Source organism: Magnolia sinica, chromosome 5, assembly GCF_029962835.1.
Source record: "Magnolia sinica isolate HGM2019 chromosome 5, MsV1, whole genome shotgun sequence".
NCBI classification, from domain to species: Eukaryota; Viridiplantae; Streptophyta; class Magnoliopsida; order Magnoliales; family Magnoliaceae; genus Magnolia; species Magnolia sinica.
In genome coordinates, this window is record NC_080577.1 from 65,323,306 (window position 1) to 65,346,030 (window position 22,725).

General features: G+C 41.9%; 1 long non-coding RNA gene across 2 annotated transcripts; it reads right to left on the reverse strand.

Moving 5' to 3' along the window:
• Window positions 1-561: 561 nt before the first annotated feature.
• Window positions 562-20,969, reverse strand: LOC131246099 (uncharacterized). Of its 2 annotated transcripts, none has more exons than XR_009171162.1 (3): window positions 20,773-20,969; window positions 17,187-18,191; window positions 562-1,040 (listed from the first exon to the last, which is right to left on the reverse strand). It is a non-coding gene; the product is annotated as an uncharacterized LOC131246099 (long non-coding RNA). The 2 variants fall into 2 exon arrangements; XR_009171161.1 differs by lacking the exon at window positions 20,773-20,969 and having other exon boundaries at window positions 572-1,040; window positions 17,187-17,268; window positions 18,024-18,570.
• Window positions 20,970-22,725: the final 1,756 nt, after the last annotated feature.

Sequence of the window (22,725 nt, forward strand, 5' to 3'; positions counted from 1 at the left end):
ATTCGGGTTCAGGTTCGGGTTCGGGTTTAGGTTATAGGTTTAAGTTTAGGTATAGGTTTAGTTTATAGGTTATAGGTTTGGGTTTAGGTTATGGGTTATAGGTTTAGGTTATAGGTATAGGTTAAGATTAAGGTTAAGTTTAAGGTTAAGGTTCAAGTTAAGGTTATAGGTTATAGGCTATATGTTTAGGTTTAGGTTATAGGTTATAGGTTTAGGTTTAAGGATTTGAGAATAGGTTTAGGTTTAGGTTTAGGATTTCGAGTTCGGGTTCGGGTTTAGATTTAGGTTTTCAAGTTTAAGTTTAGGGTTAGGAAATCATTGTACCCACTATAAATATATGTAGTTTATCTACACCGTCCATCTGCTTTTCCAGATCATTTAAGGGGTTGAAACCAAAATTGAATCATATCCAAAACTCAGGTGGACCATACCACAAGAAATAGTGGGTATAATGATTTCCATCATTAAAACCTTTCTAAGGCCTGTAGTGATGTTTATTTATCATTCAACCTGTTCACAAGATCACACAGATGGTGATGAAGGGAAAAAAATAAATATCAGCGGTTTCCACCTTCCAGGGAACCCAGTTCAACATCCGGATAGCTCCAACGCACATCTGGATCTGCTTCATCAATTTCAAGATAATACATAAACATGGGCTTGTCTAAATGGCCAAGCCACCCATATTGTTATCCATAGGAAATGGACAGCTTCATCATGGTCATAATAGCAGTTCCCACCTTCCAGGGACCCCCACTCAACATCCGGATAGCTCTGACATAATACAGAAACAAACTAATTAGGAACTTACAACAACAAAAGGTACTAGGTCTTTGGTCCAGGGGTGATCCATAATAAAAGGTACCATTTACCATTCACCTGCTGATGTGTGGGTCTCACCAACTACTAAAATTGTCTAGTTGTGGTGTTTTCTTCACAGTGGCACGTTTACTATAGGTCCCAGTGATGCACGTTTACTGTAGGTCCCAAAGCTAACCTGCTTTTCACATATGACTTGTCCAATATCTGCATAAATGCTCCTACACCCAAAGAAAAGTAAAAAAATACTCCATAGCTTCATACCGTCTTTATGCAGTTGTCTGAAGATTCTACAATTACAAGCACTATTATCACAATCATCTTGAAAAGCACCTGAAAGTCAGAGATGCAAGTCTAAATAACTACTAGGAAACTAGCAACCACAGTAATCAGAAAGAAACAGGTAATTTTACAAAAATGAACGTCTCAGCTCATGCTTCAAAATCTCCTAAAAGTTCCTTCGATAGTAAACATAGAAGATAGCAAACCCAAAAAAAAAAAAAAAACAGTGAGCAATTCCTGAAAACAAAGATTATCAATGTTTTCTCTCAAACCATCTTCATCTCCACTCCAAGCATGATTAGTCTAACAAATTGTATCTGCTACAGGATCACTTAGACCAGCTTCCTTGTGTGAATTGCTTTCAGCTGCAAGCTGATCAGGTCCTACAACATTACTAAAAGGAGCTATTTCTAGCTCTTGATTATGGTTGTTACTATCGGTGTGTTTCTCAAGCAAGATTCTGGTTTCATCAATACTATTGAATCTTGACCTCAACTTGAGATGATCCTTAGCTTGCCGACAGTCTGGCATAGTCAACTGATTTGGTGGAAAGATCATCTTTCTCTGAGTTATAAGTTTTAAAATTTTCATTCTCTGAATCAAAGGATTGTGAGCAAGGAACATGACATGACATATATTAACTTAAATAAACCAAAACCAAGTATATTGTATAGTTCATTGTTGCAATTTTTAGGAAAGATGGTGAGCCCACAACACATTTTCAATCATAAAGTCTTAAAAGAAATAGTAAAGATGGTGAGCCCACAACACATTTTATTATCTATTTATGTAATGACCCTGGAAATTTTATGCTAATCTTTCCTTAGTAGTTGTTTTTTGGGTAATTAGCGCTATACTCAATTGCTTGTGAAATTTGCATCAATCACTTTAAATTGTATCTGCATGACTCAAAACTTGTAGAATAGTTAGCGCTATGTTACTCTGAAACCTGGGATCCATCGCTAAATCCAGTTATTCTGGAGAATTTTTAGAAGTTTTGGATCGGACCTGGACTGCGTGTCGAAAGTCCGATAGCGATGATCTTAGGCTGTTGTGGTCACATTGTTGGGCTTGACCATCACCTCAAAAATCAAGTCCATGTGATGTTCTGGGTCGATTTGATTGAGTCTGGAGTGTCGAGTGTGAGAACGGTTGAAAATTTATTAAGCTTTTATGAAATCTGAGTCGTGTCGCTTGCGCGACGATTTTACGCTATCTGACCGTTGGATTCTGACCCAATTTCACCCTCTAATCAGGGAAGGTAGCTTAGGCATATCCTTGTGCTTATGGACCTGATCGAGATTCTATGCCTGTTAAATTGAGTGTGCTCCGCCACGGCTGATCTAAAGAGCCGGTCGGTACGAAAACTCAGCTTGACCTAGATCCATGGTCAGTGAGCTTAAGTCCGACCTTTCGTGGTATTTGGCCCACCAGAAGTGCTTCGTTGGATCGTAAGAGGCAGGTTTTGGTTATACTCTAAGTATACCTTGGCCCTGGGGTTATTTTCATCAATATGAGGCCTATTTATAGTCCTTAAACCCTAGCTCTCTTTTCCATACGAATTTTCTCTAACCCTAGCTTAGAAAGAGTGGAAAAGAGAGAGAAAGTGAGAGATAAGTTGGTGAATCATCTTGGATTCTTTCCTGTTCTTCTACGTCCTTGAACCTTCACTTTGAATCGTTATTCTGACGATTCTGAGTTCATCTTTGGGTAAGTTAACCTAACCCTACTCTGTGTTAGAGCTTAGATTAGTCTTGGTGTTGTTGTGTCTCATTTATATTCTTGCCTTAGGTTATTCTATCGCCGTTGACGAAGACAACTCGTCTGAAATCAATTCGGTGTTCTTTTCTGGCTTAAAGTGCGGACTTTAAGTGTATAGGTTATGGTTTTCAAGGCTTTCAATGCCAGTTGATGATTTATTCTTGTTATGGGTGAGATTTCACATGCCAAATGTTGTATTTACTTTGCGTTCCTGATATGCATATGATTTATTGAGATTTGTGTATTCTATGTGTATGTATAAAGTACCGTATACGTATAAAATATGCACTTGTGTTTGCCATGATTATTTGTCATGTATGTATGCTAGATATATGTGCGACAACTCCTTGGTAAAAGGAATTGTCCAAATGTGTGTATTTCAACATACGTCATGTATGTTGTATCATGTATTTTAAGTGTTTGTAGATATGTCTGAATGATCTAAAGTGTGATATTTCAACCTAGTATGGGCGTTGAGAAGCGATTCTCAACTCTCCCACTAGTGTGTGTGATTTCCTTCTTGCAAGTTACATTCCTTGTCGTTTAAATTCAACCATTACTTATGCTTACATTTATGTTAAGTTGATATCCTTCAAATGCTTGAGTACCACATGATTTAAGTTGTTGTTCCATTATTGTTCTACATTTAATATGAATATCTGTTGTAGTGTAATGTGTGTGGGACTATGCATTAGTCCAAGAAATCGGTAATCGACCTTAAAATCGTGGCTGAGGTTGCTTTTACCGCGTAGGACGTGTTAGATGAAACTGAGTCGTATTAGAGTTGTTGGCAGTGGTTTGGCCACGCGGAGTGTTTGCGCACTCTATGTCGTTCAACCCAAAGTGAGCTCGTGCTAGTCAAGTTCATCAAGTAACCCGATTGTCCGTTGTATGTTCATCATGTATGGACGCTACTGCTTGAATCTAGGGTACCGAACTTACCAGTGAAATCTTATTAAGCATGGTACCTTGATCCGCTAAGACTCATGAGCCGGACATGGTGGTATGGGACACCGTGGTCGAGCTGTCGGCCTACGCTGGGGTGACGAGCCTCCCCGTAGTGACCAGTGAGCAACTAAACTCGTGAGCCGATTATGGTGGTATGAGACACTATATTCGTACTGTCGGCCTACATTGATTGGTGACGAGCCCTTTGTAGTGACCTCGAGCATGCCTGGATACTGCATTGAGGTGACGAGCCTTAGTGTAGTAGCAAAGGTATGATAGGCGTGCATTGATTGGTGACGAACCCTTTGCTACGACCTGAAACCATATGATCGTATGAGATATCTAGGACTGACGACCCTAGAATGGATCACTGTTTGGATGATGATATAAGGAATGTATCTTAGCTTCCCAATCCTGCTGTATGAAAAGGACTAATAACAACTTGGTAATCATATCCATGCACCGCATTTGCATGTGCTTTGTAGATGTAGCGCACTTTGATGTGGTATCATGCGTAACGTAAGATGAAGACGCTGAGGGTGTATGCATGAGGGTACGCATCATTCTGCATACATCCTTGCATTAACAAGAGTACTTAGGACTTATTTAATTGTTCTGCTTTATCATTACTGCTTGATTGAACGGATAACATGTTAACCAGTGTCTTATTGTTCCACTGAGTTGATCACTCACTCCCACGTTCTGGGACGGTGTTAAACACCCACCAGACTCTGTCTTAGGTTCTGATGTTGCAGATGTTGATGCGACTGCTGAGGCAGAGCGGGAGATGGATGATGATGAGGCTGCTTTCTCTTATTTGCAGTTTTCAGACGGGTTCTAGCGAGCCTTGTTCTGATGCGCGGGATTCTGGGATTATTTTTGGGATTTAAATGATGTAACTTGATACTTATAATTTTGATAGTTACACTTTCATCACGACCTGGTTTGTATATGTACTTCAGGGATTTACACTTGTACACATATATTTCTATAAGTCTTCCGTTTGCTTTCTTCACTTATCCCTGAATTATATCTATGCTTTGGCTTAATCTATCCCATGTTTTATGCACTAATACAGTCAACATACATCCATCATTAAATATGTTGCATAAGTGATGTTTTGGAACTCGGGAGCTGAGTTATGCTCGACCCCTGAATTTCAGGGCATTACAAGTTGGTATCAGAGCATGATCTGGATTAAACCGGACCTGGGTTATGGTCACACACCACACGTTGTCACCACTTTGGTGTATTTGGGTGCGGGTCTATTGTAGATTTTGTGTTTGTGCTTCATAGCTTCTATCGGTGAAAGTTTCCTGAAAACGTTTGCCGAGATCGAGTCTCCACATCTTTTTGACCATGGGGGACCAGGAGGACCTCGCCCAAACGGCAAGGCATCGCCGGTCAATCTAGAGACCGGCGATGCCATCGCCGGTTCGGCGAGGGCTCGCCGATCAGTGGGCCAAGCTGGCTGGGCCGGCCCAGGCCGACGAGTTCTTGGCCTAAGGTGGCCCACCCCTCCATAGTTTTCTATTTAAAACCTTTCCTTTACCCTACTTCTTTCACAAACTCCCCTCCCAAGCTCTCCTTTTCTTGAAAACCCTCTCCAATCTTCTCCAAATCCCTTCCAAATCTTCTTCTTCTTCCATTTTCGTTCAAACCCCATCACCCTATCTCAAAACTTCACCTCCCTTTGCTGTTTACCCTTTCTTTCCTTCTCATTTGAGCTCTCACATTCCCTTTTGGGCTCTCAAGTGTGTGGAAGCTTCACCATCTTCCTATTTCTCTCTTTCTCTCATTTCTCATGGCCCTCTTTGAGATTGTCACGACCATATTTTCCATTTCCTCCCTTCTTTCTTTGATGGGGAAGAAGAGAATGCCCGTGGATGAAGCCGGGCCTAGCCGCCCAACCCGTGCACGGAGGCCGAGAGGTGCCGCCGCGAGCACGTCCGCCACTCATGAATTCCAAACTAAGCGGGACCTCGATCCTCAAGCTCCCATTGGTAGAACTTTGTTGGTGGAGTTGTCGCATGGAGTCTATGAAGGCCGTAGAGTCCTTTTTGAGGCTCATGTTGATCTGCAGCTATTCAGTGAGTTTCTGTTGTTGAGCGCCTAGAAGGGGCTTGTTGGTGTCCCTTATTCAAAGGTGAGTATCACGCGAATGCTAGTACTGTTTGAGCCTTTTATGCCAATATTCGTGATCTTTCGGTGGAGCCTCTGCAGTTCAAGATTCCTTGTGGTAGCGGTCGAGAGGGTATAGTCAATGTTGCTTTGATATCCCGATTCCTGAATGTGCCACTTGGTGAAGTGCATGCCAGCGAGAAGAATGTGAACAGTATGCGCGAGAGGGATCGTCGCACCCGATCCTTGTGTGGTCGTCTGGTCGAATGGCAGCCTAATAGGAGTCTTCTGGATACCTACATGACGGACGACTTCCGTTTGCTTCATCACATGTGTACGTTCAATGTATACCCAAGGTGGAGCAATCGCATCGTGTGTACGCGCCTGATGGTGGATTTCCTATATCAGGTGGGGTAAGAAGCGAAGTTGTGTATGCCGATGTACATCCTGCACCAGATTATTCTCATCGCTCGTTCGTCTAGGAGGACCGAGTCGCTTCCATTTGGCCGCCTCATTTGCAAGCTTGCACATGAGTTTGGCTACAGGCTTGGAGCAGAGAAGTCGGTTCCTGTTCGTCATATTAATCTGAGGACTCTTAAGCAGATGGAGATCGGTTCTGGTCGGCATGCCTCAGAGAGTGAGGCTGAGTCTGAGAGCGATGATGAAGAGAGTTATGCTAAAGGTGGTACTGAGATTAAGGAAGAAACAGAGCAGGACGAGGAAGAAGATGAGGCACAGGATTCGAGTGATAGCTCTCCTCCTGTGGCACTAAAGCAGAGCGCAGACCAGACTCCTAGAGATGCCCGTCTCGCACGGCTTGAAGAAGGGTAGGCTGTTTTACGCCAGGATATTGTTGATCTTCGAGGCCTTGTTAAACATAAGTTTAAGAAGGTGACTCGAACTCTGAAGTCTATCCTATGTTGCTTATAGGATAAGGGTGCCCTGCCTCCATCTCCTGATTCCAACGAGTAGCATCATTGTGGCCGTCCTTTGCTTTGTTTGTTATTTTCTTTCTGTGTGTAGCAGTTGTTGGCTTTTGTAGTTGGAGTTGTTGGTGTTGTTTGTAGTTGTTGTGGTTATTTGAAGTGTTAGATGTTATAGTTCTCATGCTTTCCTAGTCGTGATTCATGTAATGCTGCACTACTTGTATTGTGACAATTTTGATTAATGGAATGCATGTTGTTTATCTTTGGAGTTGTGCGAGAATGTTGTATGGATGGATTATGTGATGTAGAATCTGACAGGTTGCATCCTCTGTTGAATGTAGGGATGCCTCCTAAGGGTTCGAAATCTTCAGCCCGTCTCTCCTTGATTGAGTCACTTGCCGAGGTTCCTCCCTTGAGCGATAGCCAGTCAGATCCACAGGCGGGCCTGTCTCATGCCGGTGTTGGGCCGACACCTATGGCCCCTCCAGTCACGCCCTCGGTTCCTGAGCCGAGCCGTGCACCTTCATCTACTCCGCCTACTGACAGGTTTGAGCAGATGATGTTGTTGATACAGTAGCAGTAGTTTCAACAGCAGCAGTACCAGCAGTAGTAGCAGCAGCAACGCCGAAGTTCCTCTCTTCCACGGCTGGCATCTTTGCTCAGTCAGTGGGGCGACTCCACCTGCTTCACCTATGCCTCCATCTGGGAGCGCCAGTGCCAGCAGCACTTTCGAGCGATTCCAACGCTTGCGACCTCCTACGTTTGTGGGTTCTTATAGACCCGAGGAGGCCGAGTATTGGATCGACCGCATCTCTAAGATGCTGAGACCGCTGCATTGTTCAGAGGTCGAGCAGGTTGAGCTTGCCTCCTTCATGTTTGAGAAGGAGGCCAGTCTGTGGTGGGACAGTGTTTTTCGCGCTATCGTGGAAGGTTTTGAGTAGTCGTGGTAGGCGTTTGAGGCGCGCTTCCACGAGAAGTATTTCCTGGTTACGTACCGACATGAGAAGAGAGAGTTCCTTCACCTCTGCCAGGGAGGGTTGTCGGTGATGGAGTATGAGAACCGGTTTACTGAGCTGGGTCGGTATGTTCCTTTGATCCTGGGCGATCAGCCGATGAGGATGCGACATATTTTTGAGGGATTGAGACCTGAGATCTGATCAAAGATTTACTATGCTAGCATTTCTTCTTATGCGGAGCTGGTGAGCATGTCCTTGCGAGCAGAGCAGGACGGGGATAGGTCGTCCCGCATGCGAGCACCGTTGGTTCCTAGGCCGTTACCGAACTTTCAGAGTTTCCCTTTTCTCGGCAAGAGGCCACGAGCAGATTCTCCTCCTCGGCGTTCAGCGCCGCCCGCTCAGCAGATAAGAGCTGATCTTCGATGTTCATATTGTGGGAAGATAGGGCATTTGGACTGTTTTTGCTTCTCCCGTATGCGAGCCAGTGGTTTTACTCCACCGCAGAGGATTAGCCGTCCGATGCCTCAGGTTATTTCTCCTCCACCTCTTCGATCAGCCCCAGCTCATCTATCCTTCAAACTTGCAGTTCCTAGCTTCAGGCCACCTCAGCGGCCCATGGTTCCTCCACCGAATCATCAGCAGCAGGCTCGAGTTCATGCGCTTTCAGCTGAAGCGCCTATGTCTGACTTAGTGGCGAGATCCTTCGAGGTGACAGCGCACATTGAAGGTATTCCCGTTTCTATATTAGTGGATATAGGGTCCACTACTTCTCTTATATCTTATGCGGCAGTTAGGCGTTTGGGTTTGAGATCTGTTCCTATGCAAGGAGTGACGCTTACTACCGCTACGGGGATTTTCTCTGCTTTGGGCAAGCGTTGTATGAATTGTTTGGTCGATCTTGGGAGTGGATCGATCGGTGTTGATTTCTTAGTAGCACCGCTTTATCATTACGATATTATTATGGGTATGGATTTGCTCACGAGGATGCGAGCTGAGATTGATTGTGAAGCTAGATCAGTGATGATCCATGGACCTAAGGGCGAGACTGTTACTTTCCCAGTTCAGGTCAGTTACCCTCTTCGTATTGATTATTATTCTTCTCTGTTGGAGAGTATGGCTGAATCGGCGTTAGTTGGTACACCGGTAGTTCGGGAGTTTGAAGATGTGTTTGAGTCGATTCCTGGATTACCTCCTCACCGTGAGATTGATTTTGCTATCGATCTTATGCCTGGTGCGGTGCCCATTTCTTTACCTACCTATTGTATGCCTCCGAGTGAAATGGAGGAGTTGAGGAAGCAGATAGATGGTTTGCTGGATTTGGGTTTTATTCAGCCTAGTGTGTCTCCTTGGGGAGCACTTGTTTTGTTTGTGAAGAAGAAGGATGGTTCCTTGCGATTATGTATTGATTATCGCAGGCTGAATTTGGTAACTGTGAAGAATAAGTACCCTTTGCCCAGGATTGATGATCTGTTTGATCAATTGAAGGGGGCATGGTACTTTTTAAAGGTTGATCTGCAGTCAGGGTATCATCAGTTGCGCGTCAAGGATGGGGACGTGCAGAAGACCACTTTCAGGACTAGCTTCAGTCATTATGAGTTCCTTGTGATGTCATTCGGTGTTACGAACGCACCGGCCGTGTTCATGGATTTGATGAACAGGGTGTTTTGGCCATTCTTGTTCCGATTCATCATTGTTTTTATCGATGACATCTTGATATATTCAGTGAGCCGGGAAGAACACGAGGAGCACTTAAGAGCGGTTTTGAATACTCTTAGGAAGAATCAACTTTTCGCGCAGTTTAAGAAGTGTGATTTTTGGAAGGAGGAGTCAAGTTCCTGGGACATGTGGTGTCCAAGGAAGGAATAGCCGTCGACCTTGTCAAGGTAGCTGCAGTGCAGGACTGGAAGCAGCCTGGTTCAGTTACTGAGGTAAGGAGTTTTCTAGGTCTTGCAAGCTATTATTGACGCTTCATTCAAGACTTCTCGAAGATTGCCAGACCGTTGTCACAGTTGACACGGAAGGATTTGAAGTTTGCTTGGAATGAGCAGGCGAAGTTAGCTTTTCAGGAGTTGAAGGACAAGTTGACGTCCGCCCCTGTGCTAGTATTGCCAGAGCAAGGGGTTAAGTATATTATATATACTGATGCCTCTCGCGTTGGCCTGGGTTGTGTCCTTATGCAGAAGGACAGGGTGTTGCTTATGCTTCGCGTCAGTTGAGGAAACACGAAGAGAATTACCCTACGCACGACCTGGAGTTAGCAGCTGTCATATTCACATTAAAGCTTTGGAGACATTACCTCTTTGGTGAGGAGTTCGAGCTCTTTTGCGACCACAAGAGCCTTAAGTATATTTTCACGCAGCGTGACTTGAATATGCAGTGCTGATGGATGGAAACATTGAAGGACTTTAAGTTCGATGTTTCTTACCATCCGGGCAAGGCGAACCTTGTGGCAGATGCGTTGAGTCGCAAGAAGGCTATTGAGTTTGTGGCTCCGCTGATGATAGCAGAGTGGGATATGTTGGAGTTCGTGCGAGATTTTGAGCAAAAGCTTACGGTGGTTGAGCCGTATGAGGTTATCGCACACATTCGTGTACAGCCCCTTATCGACGAGAGGATCATTGCAGCTCAGACAGATGATGAGCTTTTGGTGAAGATGAGAAAGTGGGTTGGTACAGATGAGAACTCCGACTGGAGTGTTAGTTCTGATGGGGGCCTACGATTTCGTGGCCGGTTATGTGTTCCTGACATCCCTGACTTGAGACGGGAGGTTCTCGAGTTAGCCCATAATTCTAAGCTTGAATTGCATCCAGGTAGCACGAAGATGTATCAGGATATGAGGAGATCTTATTGGTGGGACAATATGAAGGTCCAGATTGCTGAATTTGTTTCTCGTTGTCTCACGTGCCAGCAGGTCAAGGCAGAGCATCGTCGGCCTCCTGGGTTGCTGCAAACCATGCCCATAGCTGAATGGAAGTGGGACTTCATCTCTATGGATTTTATTTCTAGGTTGCCGAGAACGAGGAAGGGATATGACTTTATTTGGGTGATCGTCGACCGATTAACAAAGTCGACGCATTTCTTACCGATCAGAGTCACTAACTCTGCAGACGAGTTGGCTAGGTTGTATATTAAGGAGATAGTACGTCTGCATGGAGTTCCCCTGGAGATTGTGTCTGATTGAGACACGCATTTCACATCTATCTTCTGGACTCGTATTCAGGAAGCGATGGGTGTGAAACTGAAGTTCAGCACCACGTTTCATCCGCAAACAGATGGGCAGACAGAGCGCGTGAATCAGGTCCTAGAAGATATGTTGCGAGCTTGTGTTCTGGATTTCAAGGACAGTTGGGATGATTGTCTTCAGTATGCAGAGTTCGCGTATAATAATAGTTTCCAGGCGAGTATCGGCATGGCTCCCTATAAGGCGTTGTATGGTCACCCGTGCAGAGCACCACATTGCTGGGCAGAAATTGGTGAGCGTAGTTTGCTTGGCCCGGAGTTGGTGCAGGTGACTTCAGAGAAGGTTGACATCATTCGACGTCGACTTCTGACAGCCCAGAGTAGGCAGAAGAGTTATGCTGATACGAGGCGTCGACCGCTTGAGTTTGAGGTTGGAGACCATATTTTTCTGAAGGTCTCTCTTATGAAGGGAGTTCTGCGGTTCGGTAAGAAGGGGAAGCTGACGCCGAGATTTATTGGTCCATTTCAAGTTCTAGATTGAGTGGGAGTGGTAGCATACCGCCTTGCTTTGCCCACACCTCTCGGGGGCGTGCATAACGTATTGCATGTTTCTATGCTGAAGAAGTACGTTCCTGATCCTTCGCATATTATCAGTTGGAAGCAAGTGCAGTTGAGTGAGGATGCCACTTATGTACTGCGACCGACACGTATTCTCGATAGGAAGGAGCAGGTATTGCGTAGCAAGGTTATCCCTCTTGTGAAGGTGCTATGGACGCATCATGGTGTAGAAGAGGCTACTTGGGAATCTGAAGCTGAGGTCAGGAAGAGCTACCCTCAGATCCTTGAGGAATTTGAGAAGGTATGAATTTCGAGGATGAAATCTTCTTTAAGGGGGGTATATTGTAATGACCCTAGAAATTTTGTGCTAATCTTTCCTTAGTAGTTGTTTTTGGGGTAATTAGCGCTATACTCGATTGCTTGTGAAATTTGCATCAATCACTTTAAATTGTATCTGCATGACTCAAAACTTGTAGAATAGTTAGCGCTATGTTACTCTGAAACCTGGGATCCATCGCTAAATCCAGTTGTTCTGGGGAATTTTTGGAAGTTTTGGATCGGACCTGGATTGCGCGTCGAAAGTCCGATAGCGATGATCTTAGGCTATTGCGGTCACCATGTTGGGCTTGACCATCACCTCAAAAATCAAGTCCATGTGATGTTCTGGGTCGATTTGATTGAGTCTGGAGTGTAGAGTGTGAGAACGGTTGGAAATTTATTAAGCTTTTATGAAATCTGAGTCGTGTCGCTTGCGCGACGATTTTAAGATATCTGACAGTTAGATTCTGACCCAATTTCACCCTCTGATCAGGGAAGGTGGCCCAGGCATATCCTTGTGCTTGTGGACCTGATTGGGATTCTGTGACTATTGAATTGAGTGTGGTCTGCCACGGCTGATCTGAAGAGCCAGTCGGTACGAAAACTCAGCTTGACCTAGTTCCATGGTCAGTGAGCTTAAGTCCGACCTTTCGTGGTATTTGGCCCACCAGAAGTGCTTCGTTGGATCATAAGAGGCAGGTTTTGGTTATACTCTAAGTATACCTTAGCCCTGGGGTTATTTTCATCAATATGAGGCCTATTTATAGTCCTTAAACCCTAGCTCTCTTTTCCATACGAATTTTCTCTAACCCTGGCTTAGAAAGAGAGTGGAAAAGAGAGAGAAAGTGAGAGAGAAGTTGGTGAATCATCTTGGATTCTTTCTTGTTCTTCTACATCCTTGAACCTTCACTTTGAATCGTTATTCTGATGATTCTGAGTTCATCTTTGGGTAAGTTAACCTAACCCTACTCTGTGTTAGAGCTTAGATTAGTCTTGGTGTTGTTGTATCTCATTTATATTCTTGCCTTAGGTTATTCTATCGCCGTTGACGAAGACAACTCGTCTGAAATCAATTCGGTGTTCTTTTCTGGCTTAAGGTGCGGACTTTAAGTGTATAGGTTATGGTTTTCAAGGCTTTCAATGCCAATTAATGATTTATTCTTGTTATGGATGAGATTTCACATGCCAAATGTTGTGTTTACTTTGCATTCCTGATATGCATATGATTTATTGAGATTTGTGTATTCTATGTGTATGTATAAAGTACCGTATACGTATAAAATATGCACTTGTGTTTGCCATGATTATTTGTCATGTATGTATGCTAGATATATGTGCGACAACTCCTTGGTAAAAGGAATTGTCCAAATGTATGTATTTCAACATACGTCATGTATGTTGTATTATGTATTCTAAGTGTTTGTAGAAATGTCTGAATGATCTAAAGTGTGATATTTCAACCTAGTATGGGCATTGAGAAGTGATTCTCAACTCTCCCACTAGTGTGTGTGATTTCCTTCTTACAAGTTACATTCCTTGTCGTTTAAATTCAAGCATTACTTATGCTTACATTTATGTTAAGTTGATATCCTTCAAATGCTTGAGTACCACATGATTTAAGTTGTGTTCCATTACTGTTCTACCTTTAATATGAATATCTGTTGTAGTGTAATGTGTGTGGGACTATGCATTAGTCCAGGAAATCGGTAATCGACCTTAAGATCGTGGCTGAGGTTTCTTTCACCACGTAGGACGTATTAGACGAACCCGAGTCATATTAGAGTTGTCGGCAGTGGTTTGGCCACGCGGAGTGTTTGCGCACTCTATGTCGTTCAACCCAAAGTGAGCTCGTGCTAGTCGAGTTCGTCAAGTAACCCGATTGTCCGTTGTATGTTCGCCATGTATGGATGCTACTGCTTGAATCTAGGATACCAAACTTACCAGTGAAATTCTATTAACCATGGTACCTTGATCCATTGAGACTCATGAGCCGGACTTGGTGGTATGGGACACCGTGGTCGAGCTGTCGGCCTACGCTGGGGTGACTAGCCTCCCCGTAGTGACCAGTGAGCAACTAAACTCGTGAGCCGATTATGGTGGTATGAGACACTATATTCGTACTGTCGGCCTACATTGATTGGTGACGAGCCCTTTGTAGTGACCTCGAGCATGCCTGGATACTGCATTGAGGTGACGAGCCTTAGTGTAGTAGCAAAGGTATGATAGGCGTGCATTGATTGGTGACGAACCCTTTGCTACGACCTGAAACCATATGATCGTATGAGATATCTAGGACTGACGACCCTAGAATGGATCACTGTTTGGATGATGATATAAGGAATGTATCTTAGCTTCCCAATCCTGCTGTATGAAAAGGACTAATAACAACTTGGTAATCATATCCATGCACCGCATTTGCATGTGCTTTGTAGATGTAGCGCACTTTGATGTGGTATCATGCGTAACGTAAGATGAAAATGCTGAGGGTGTATGCATGAGGGTACGCATCATTCTGCATACATCCTTGCATTAACAAGAGTACTTAGGACTTATTTAATTGTTCTGCTTTATCATTACTACTTGATTGAACTGATAACATGTTAACCAGTGCCTTATTGTTCCACTGAGTTGATCACTCACTCCCACGTTCTGGGGCGGTGTTAAACACCCACTAGACTCTGTCTTAGGTTCTGATGTTACAGATGTTGATGCGACTTCTGAGGCAGAGCGGGAGATGGATGATGATGAGGCTGCTTTCTCTTATATGCAGTTTTCAGACGGGTTCTAGCGAGCCTTGTTCTGATGCACGAGATTCTGGGATTATTTTTAGGATTTAAATGATGTAACTTGATACTTGTAATTTTGATAGTAACACTTTCATCATGACCTGGTTTGTATATGTACTTCAGGGATTTACACTTGATCACATATATTTCTATAAGTCTTCCGCTTGCTTTCTTCACTTATCCCTGAATTATATTTGTGCTTTGGCTTAATCTATCCCATGTTTTATGCACTAATACAGTCAACATACATCCATCATTAAATATGTTGCATAAGTGATGTTTTGGAACTCGGGAGCTGAGTTATGCTCGACCCCCGAATTTCAGGGCATTACAGTTTACATAAAAATACAGTGTAGAATTTTAGTGTGTGAATTCTAGGTGGGGTATCTCGAGCAACCAATCCATGAATTACTGCGGATAGATGCAAAGTTAAAATGTAAGCCTCCGAATGTTTTTTACCGTGGAAGTTGGAAGAAATAACAACTGTACCAACATATAAAAAAGACTGCAGTTGGTAGATTGGAAAACAGGAAGAAGAAAAAAGAAAGGAAAATGAAAAGGAAGAATGAAGAAAGAAAACATTTACAAAGCTACCCCACATGAATTAGACAACCAACAACATTTCACTGAGGGAATTATGGACCATGAGAATGTCACCTGCAACCATGTGAGATCAGGGCCTTTTCATTTGGAAAATGATATTATAGACAAAACTTATAATAGTTCCACAAATGCATTATACCAAATGGCAATCATGACCATACAACCACATGACATGAAAGCCTGTTATCATAATTTTTTACTTAATACGTTCACCATCATGCCTTGCACTCAATAAATGCAAACCACATGCACAATTAGGTAAGATTGTTTGAGAACATCAATGGTGTTTTAGTCACAAAAAATACAAATAAAGACCAAGTTATTCCCTGTAAATTAGGTTATGGACAATGGTTTTATTTAAGTCAATGTGTTCACTAAATGATGAATATAAGATGACTATGCAAGTGAAGCCAAAAAACACCATTACCTTGTTTGACAGGCACTAGACAATGGAAAAGGTACCAAACTGAGCTGAAAAGCTCAAATGGAATTCACTCCCCACAAAGAGATGGAACAAACAACTTCTCCCAGAGCCAAGATGGTGCTAATATGAATTGTTAGGAGGTTGGGAGCCTTGGGTTGGAATTCAAGTTGGGTCCTGTTGAGGTTGGGTTGGACTTGGTTGAGCCTCGACCTGATCTGACCCGCCTGAGTTATACCCCTAATCATGAATTGTTAGTACAGAGGCCAAACAAGAATGTTACAACTTAAGATTTCAAAAGGCCCATCTTAATTAGTTTGGAAAATGGGTCATAAAGGTGGAAAATTAGAAGAAAGACATACATGTTTTGAAAAATGATTTTGTTACCAAGAGGCAGTTCCAGAATCCGTTGAAAGTGGAGTCTTAAACCCACTACAAGAAGCTCATGATCTGTTGTCACTCTTGCTTGTGACCTTATCTCATTAGGTTTTACTTGTCATAGGAGTTTTGTCTTGTTAAAGGAACATCCTTTTCCAAGTGGCAATTCTTAGGAAAAAAAATCAAGGGGAAAATGATGATGTTCAATGACTTATGTTGTGAACAACAAGAAAGAAGACTAACAACCACTGATGCAATGGTACTTCCAACCATGCGCCTTGAAGCATTTGTTGGGTGACTGATAGATGAAGCAACAAACCATGGTACCCCAGTAATAACTAATAAGAAATAATGTATAATACATTTCTTATATCAAGGTTTCTGACATACCCACCTTCATGGGGAAATTAGCAACATCCCCAAAGCTTTTAAATGATACTTTGAACGGGCAATCATATATCCAGACAGTCCACTAGTTTCATACCACTATTGGCAAACCATGATGTAAAAATCACATTGATCAGATGAAAAAATTAGATAGATCAGATGGTCCTAATCATCCAACTAATAGCACAAAAATGGACAGTTAACATCGAGCAGAGAAAAAATTAGGTCCAATCATCGTCTTGAAGTTCAAAAGGCCTTACCGCATGGACTGCTTATGATTTTTACAGAAGCACTACTATTAGATGATGCTAACCACCCAATCTATGGCTCGTAAAAAAAATGGATGACTTGGAAAAAGGATGGCTATAGAAAAGAGGGGCATCTTACTGATGGACCAAATCACACCAATTGGACCAAATCAACCAATTAGTGTGATTTTTGCATGATAGCTTATGAAATGCATTATTGACCTAATGGATAGTCTGGATCGATCGACTGGACTGTGTAAGAGTCCCAATGGATTCATCTACAACACTAGTGGTGTATTCGACCAAGAGGTCATTTCCCCTACATAAAGCAAGCAGCAATTTAAAATCAGGGCAAAAAAACATGAAAACAATATATGGAAGTCCTGTTGAAGCTCTAATAATAGAAATAAAAGTGTCAGAAGGTGATATTTTGGATGCAAGAAACATGTTCAATATATTAATAGAAATAGCATTTTGAAGCAACAAAATCTTACAGGAGCCTTAAATTGCCTATTCACTTGAAATCACATCTCTCATGACTTCAAGCTTTCCTAACATTGTATCCTCACCAAATTCCTAATGAATGCCTAAAATTTGAGTCACCTGTCATGAGCAGTCATCAACACTTTTCCTTGAAAACCAATACTAATTCAATATCAAATTGGTGCTGAGCACTGTTATAGATTCACATGTAAATTAGTTAATCAAGTAGCTAATAGGCCTGCAACTAGGGTTTGCGTCAACCAAAACTTGTTCTTGTTAGGGTTGGAAAACACCAACCCAATTCGAAATTGGGTTGAGCAAGTTGGGATCAGGTTGGGTATGATCGCATGAATTTAGGTCAGGTTGATTTGGTTAAGGTCGGGTCGAGTAAAGAGGAATTATGTTTGGATTTGGCTTAGGCACCTCGGGTTGCAATTCATGTTGGGTCAGGTTGCATACTGGATCCTCTTGAGGTCAGGTTGAGGGCTCGACTTGCAATTCGTGTTGGGTCAGGTTGACCCTCAACCTAACGCAATCCACCTAAGTTGCACCCCACCCCCATCACCTAATAGAAATCACATACTAGCTAATTGACATGATAACACAACAGTTCTAATGGTATCCTAAACATGAAATATTTGATGTATTTTTGAATTTATTCATATTCCACAAATATTATCATGTAATCCTTTGTTTACCCTAATATTTGTTTGCGTCAATTTGAATTTCTCATGAATTCATATATGGGCATCGCCTGTTAATTATGACCGATAGATCCCACAAGTGCGAACTAAAAATCCTTGTAGCAAGGGAGTCAAGAAGAATAGAAAAATTACAACTTATCATACCTGATTCAACAGGTCACTGAATCTATTTCTCAAGCTCATCATTTTGTCTAGCCCCTTCTCTAATGTTGTGGGGAATTGCAGAAGCCACAATGTATGGCCAGTTGGAGCCGTATCAAACACTGTAACTGAATAATCCATTGTTTGCACCAGCCTGCAGCAAAAGAAATGCTGATGCCAACAAGAAATAGCTTAATGAATAACATTTGTAGCTAGAGGATGAGTTTCCAATTCTATATGAATAGGGACATGTGGAGCTAATGGTTAGTTTATACAAGTCATTGGTTTGATGTCACCTGCCATGGATGAACCATGATAAAAACAATCTCCCAAATTGGGAGATGCTAACCATCAAATGTTGACTTTTCTCCATTGAATTTGGACTGTTGGTGCATTTTTTCTTAACTGAATATTTACATGCCAACAGTGGAATGGTTAGAGTTTGATCAAATGAAGAGATTTTCAGGCATGGTTCATCTCTGACAGGGGCCATCAGATCAATGGATTGGATAAATCACCAGTGGGGCATGTACATATTAGGTACCAAACAGGGTAGAACCTTGGCCTCTTGGAAGTATTATATAAGAAATAAGCATCATGTCATCAACCAAGCCATAAATATGACATGGGAATGGCACCAACCATAGCGAAGAACTTTAGAAAGGCAATAACACCATGCGTAATTACAAGAGTTGTTTCACATCATTACCAAATAAATCATCTCCTCTTCTTTCCTCAAGTAAATGTTATACCTTTTCTCTATGAAAATTATGAAATGGATCACGAGGGCCTGTCTTCTAGAAGATGAGGTAGGCAATATAATAGGAAATGCGAAGTTGTCAACAGTTTCAATACATTAATTGGTCAGAGGTGACCAACAAAATTCTACCAAATGTCATGTTGGTTCTGTGATATTTTGCCGAAAACCCTTCATAAAATTCTCCCTTATCACCACTATATGCGATACATTGCAGTACCTTATTGTATGATTCATTAATTATATGAGCTCATTCTGGGTATAATTGCATCACTTATGTGAAAGAACACGTCATTTAGAACCATATACAAAGGAAACTTGTTTGTGCATAAATTGTTTTTATGATTTTTTTAGTTCTAAGTGTGTAATCACGCCTACTTCAACATATCATAAAGTTCTATTGAGAAATTCCATCATTTCCCAATCTTTCCCTTAAAGAACAACGCATTCTCAATATTTCCCATGTGATACTAATATGTTTTTGTATCCCAAGGGTGCACCAACATGTGCATCAATACTGATATTTAAATCACTGCCCGTATCATGTATCTGAGCATCCGACAATCCCAGTAACCTTGATCCACCACTTCTAGCCCATAGGTTCTCTGCTTCTCGCATACTGCTGCTGTAAATTTCCACTAAAGGATACTAGGCGCACTATTATCCCACTCTGGCCATGCAAACACGTCAGGTTGGTCATACTATGGTAGCTATCTAGCACAACCGTGGACATCATTGCCATTTTTTTCCATTGGGCTCCCTACAACTATAATTTCACGCTAGTGTGACCCACTATTCCAGCTCATAACAACATTGCACCTAGTTTGAGGGCAATGGCAACAACACTAATGTATTTTATCTACAAAAAATTGATATCACATGATAAAGTGGAATAGTGGAACAGGATTTATGTAGCAATCTGGGTCTTAGATTACCCAAAATCTGGATCACTTAATAGTTAGTGATTTAGGTAAGGTTCTGGTGGGCCTCTTGTCTGTCCAGCTTTGTTTATTCGTAAAAGATTTTGGAACCTGTAGTCTACTAGTAGCTGGACTTAGTTTGAGGGGGGTGTTCAATCTCTCTGTGTAAGTTGCTTTCTTTGGGTGTTATAAGATAATATCGTTTATTATTCTTGTTATTATCATGATAGTTACCATTAATTATCATTATCGTTTTCATTATTAAAGTTTGAGCTTTCAGGTTACTTGCATCCTTCGTTAGCTATTTATAAACTAGGGTATGAAGAATGATGGGGCTTGTGTACAACAAGCACATGATTTCTCAGTGACAGATTTGGGACACAAGTGTTATAGAATGAGATCAAAAACTTTATCCTTTCAGCCCTTTTAATGAATTCTTTGCTTTGACACATTAGCCTGTTTTGTGTAGAAAGATCATGCCCTCTCTAAGATGTATCAACAGAGCACTCCTCCTGACTACATTGACAAAACCGACCACAGCTGTTGTCCACTCTTTGGTGGTTTCGCAGCAAGGCTTGGAGATGGCAATCACTAGTTCATAAAACCAACATTCTTAAAACCAGGTCAAGTGAAATAGGAGAAGAAAGAACCATGTTCCTAGTTTTCTTGTAGTAGTAGCTGGATCATTTGGAGCCACAAGAAAAATATAGGATTCCAACCCAGCACTTTATGAGGATTGCAGGACAACAATCTTGAAGCATCTACCTCATGGTATACCTTTTTTTTTTTTTTTTGAATTCATTGAACATGAGATTTATAAGTAATCGGGTTGGCCTAACAAAAAGATAAACCGAGCCATGCCAATCATGTAAAGCGTCTATGTAATGTACAAAAACATCATAAAAGGCCTAAGGAGAAGAAATCCAAATGAAAATGGATGAAATCTAGCCATTTTATCGAAGAGATAGCATGCCATTTCATCCAGCCATTTCAACAAACAGATAGCAGGCCATTTCATTAAACAGTTAGCTTGTATCAAATCTAAAAGACAGAAAAAGAGAATAAGACATCAAACCTATGGAGAGGAGCTTCACAGCGTGTGTTTCTTCGGGTAGGAGCTTCACAGCTGCTGTAATAGAGAGAGATAGAACCAGCGACAGAGATGCATTGAGGAGAGAGGGAGGAGAATGAGAGAGATGGAGCAAAGATCGGGAGGGAGAGAGAGGATTGGGAAACGGAGAGAGACAGAGGGGGGATTAGGGAACAAGGAGAGAGAGAGCGAGAGAGAGAAATAACACAATTTTGGGCGCGGCTCTGTTTTGAGCGCCCGCCCAAAATTGGGCGTAATTTCATGAATGGACCGTGGATGGTCTTGACAGCGGCTCTGTGGGGCTCACCATGATGTATTTGGTTTATGCATTCTGACCATTAATTTTATTAAATTATTTTAGTTCAAGATCCCAAACTTAAGGTAGATTGAAGGCCCAAGTGGACCACACCTTAGGAAGCAAATGTGATTTAATCTCCATGTTTCCTACCATGTGGTCCACTTGAGCCTTCGATCTAGCTGATTTTTTATTTCATGCTTTCAAATAATATTTTCAAATAGATGGACGACTTAGATAGAATACATATATATTTTTAAGCCCCATAGAGGCCCTTACAACACCATTAATTATTAATGGTGTGTTACCTTTTTAGCTATGAATTAAAACTGTAGCAAATGTAGCTATGGTTTATATCCATAGCAAAAAATAACGTGGTCTGTATCCTTTGCCCCTTTTTTTGGTACTGTGTATGAATAAGCTTAATTATGTACTCAGCTAACATGGCCATCCATCGCATTGCATTAGTTAGGATGTGCTTTTGGCGAGGAAGGTGCACTTTAGGGAGTATTGTCATATGCGAAATTAGTTATCAGAATTGCTTGTGAGGGAGCTTTGTGCAAGGGCATACATCATTACTTGCACTTCATTCCTACATTAACAAGAGTAGTTTGGAAGTGATTGTTGTATTACCTTATCATTACTACTTAATTGAATTGATAACATGCTAACCTTTGCCTTATAGTACCACTGAGTTGATCACTCACTCCTACCTTGGGACAGTGTTTAAAACACCAACCAGACTCTGGTTTAGATGCAGGTGATGGGGAAGCCTATGCAGCAGAGTTGGACTTCATAGAAGAGGAGGAAGAATTCTCCTACGTTCATCTCTCAAGCGGGTCTATGTAGATCTCGTGCTGACTCGATGGGATTACAGGGACATGTGGATTAGTTGGACACTTTACATTTTAATATTTTGTAAATTTTGAAACAATACATGTATATATTCAACCCGGTAACATACTCATACTCTGGAGGTTGTGTAACACTTACATACTTAAATATATATGTTTTAGTCTTTCGCTTGTTTAATTTAATTATATCTGGAGTATGATATGTTGTTTTGGTATAATCTCACTCATGTTTAACTCATTAATATGGACAAAATATGAACATCATTATCTATGTTGCATAAGTGATGTGATGGATCTCGAGAGTAGAGCTTTGCTCGACCCTCGAAATTCAAGGTGTTACACTCATATTCAGGTCCCTTTGTGAAAAGATGTACTTGAGGCTCTTGTGGTCACAAAAGAGCTCAAACTCCTCACCGTAGAGGTACAAAGCTTTAATGCGAAAATGATTGCTGCCAATTCCATGTCCTGAGTGGGGTAGTTTTCTTCGTATTTCCTCAACTGTCGTGAGGCATAGGCGATCACCCTATTATTCTGCATAAGTACACACCCCAAACCGACTCAAGAGGTGTCGGTGTAAATAGTGTACTTGACCCCTTACTCCGGCAGTACTAGAACTGGCGTAAACGTTAACTTGTCCTTTAATTCTTAAAAGGTTGCCTCTGCTGTATCATTCCAAGAAAACTTAAGATCTTTCCGAATAAGTTGAGACAATGATCAGGCTATCTTGGAGAAATCTTTAATAAATCGGCGATAATAGCCGACAAGTCCGAGGAAACTCCTCACTTCTAT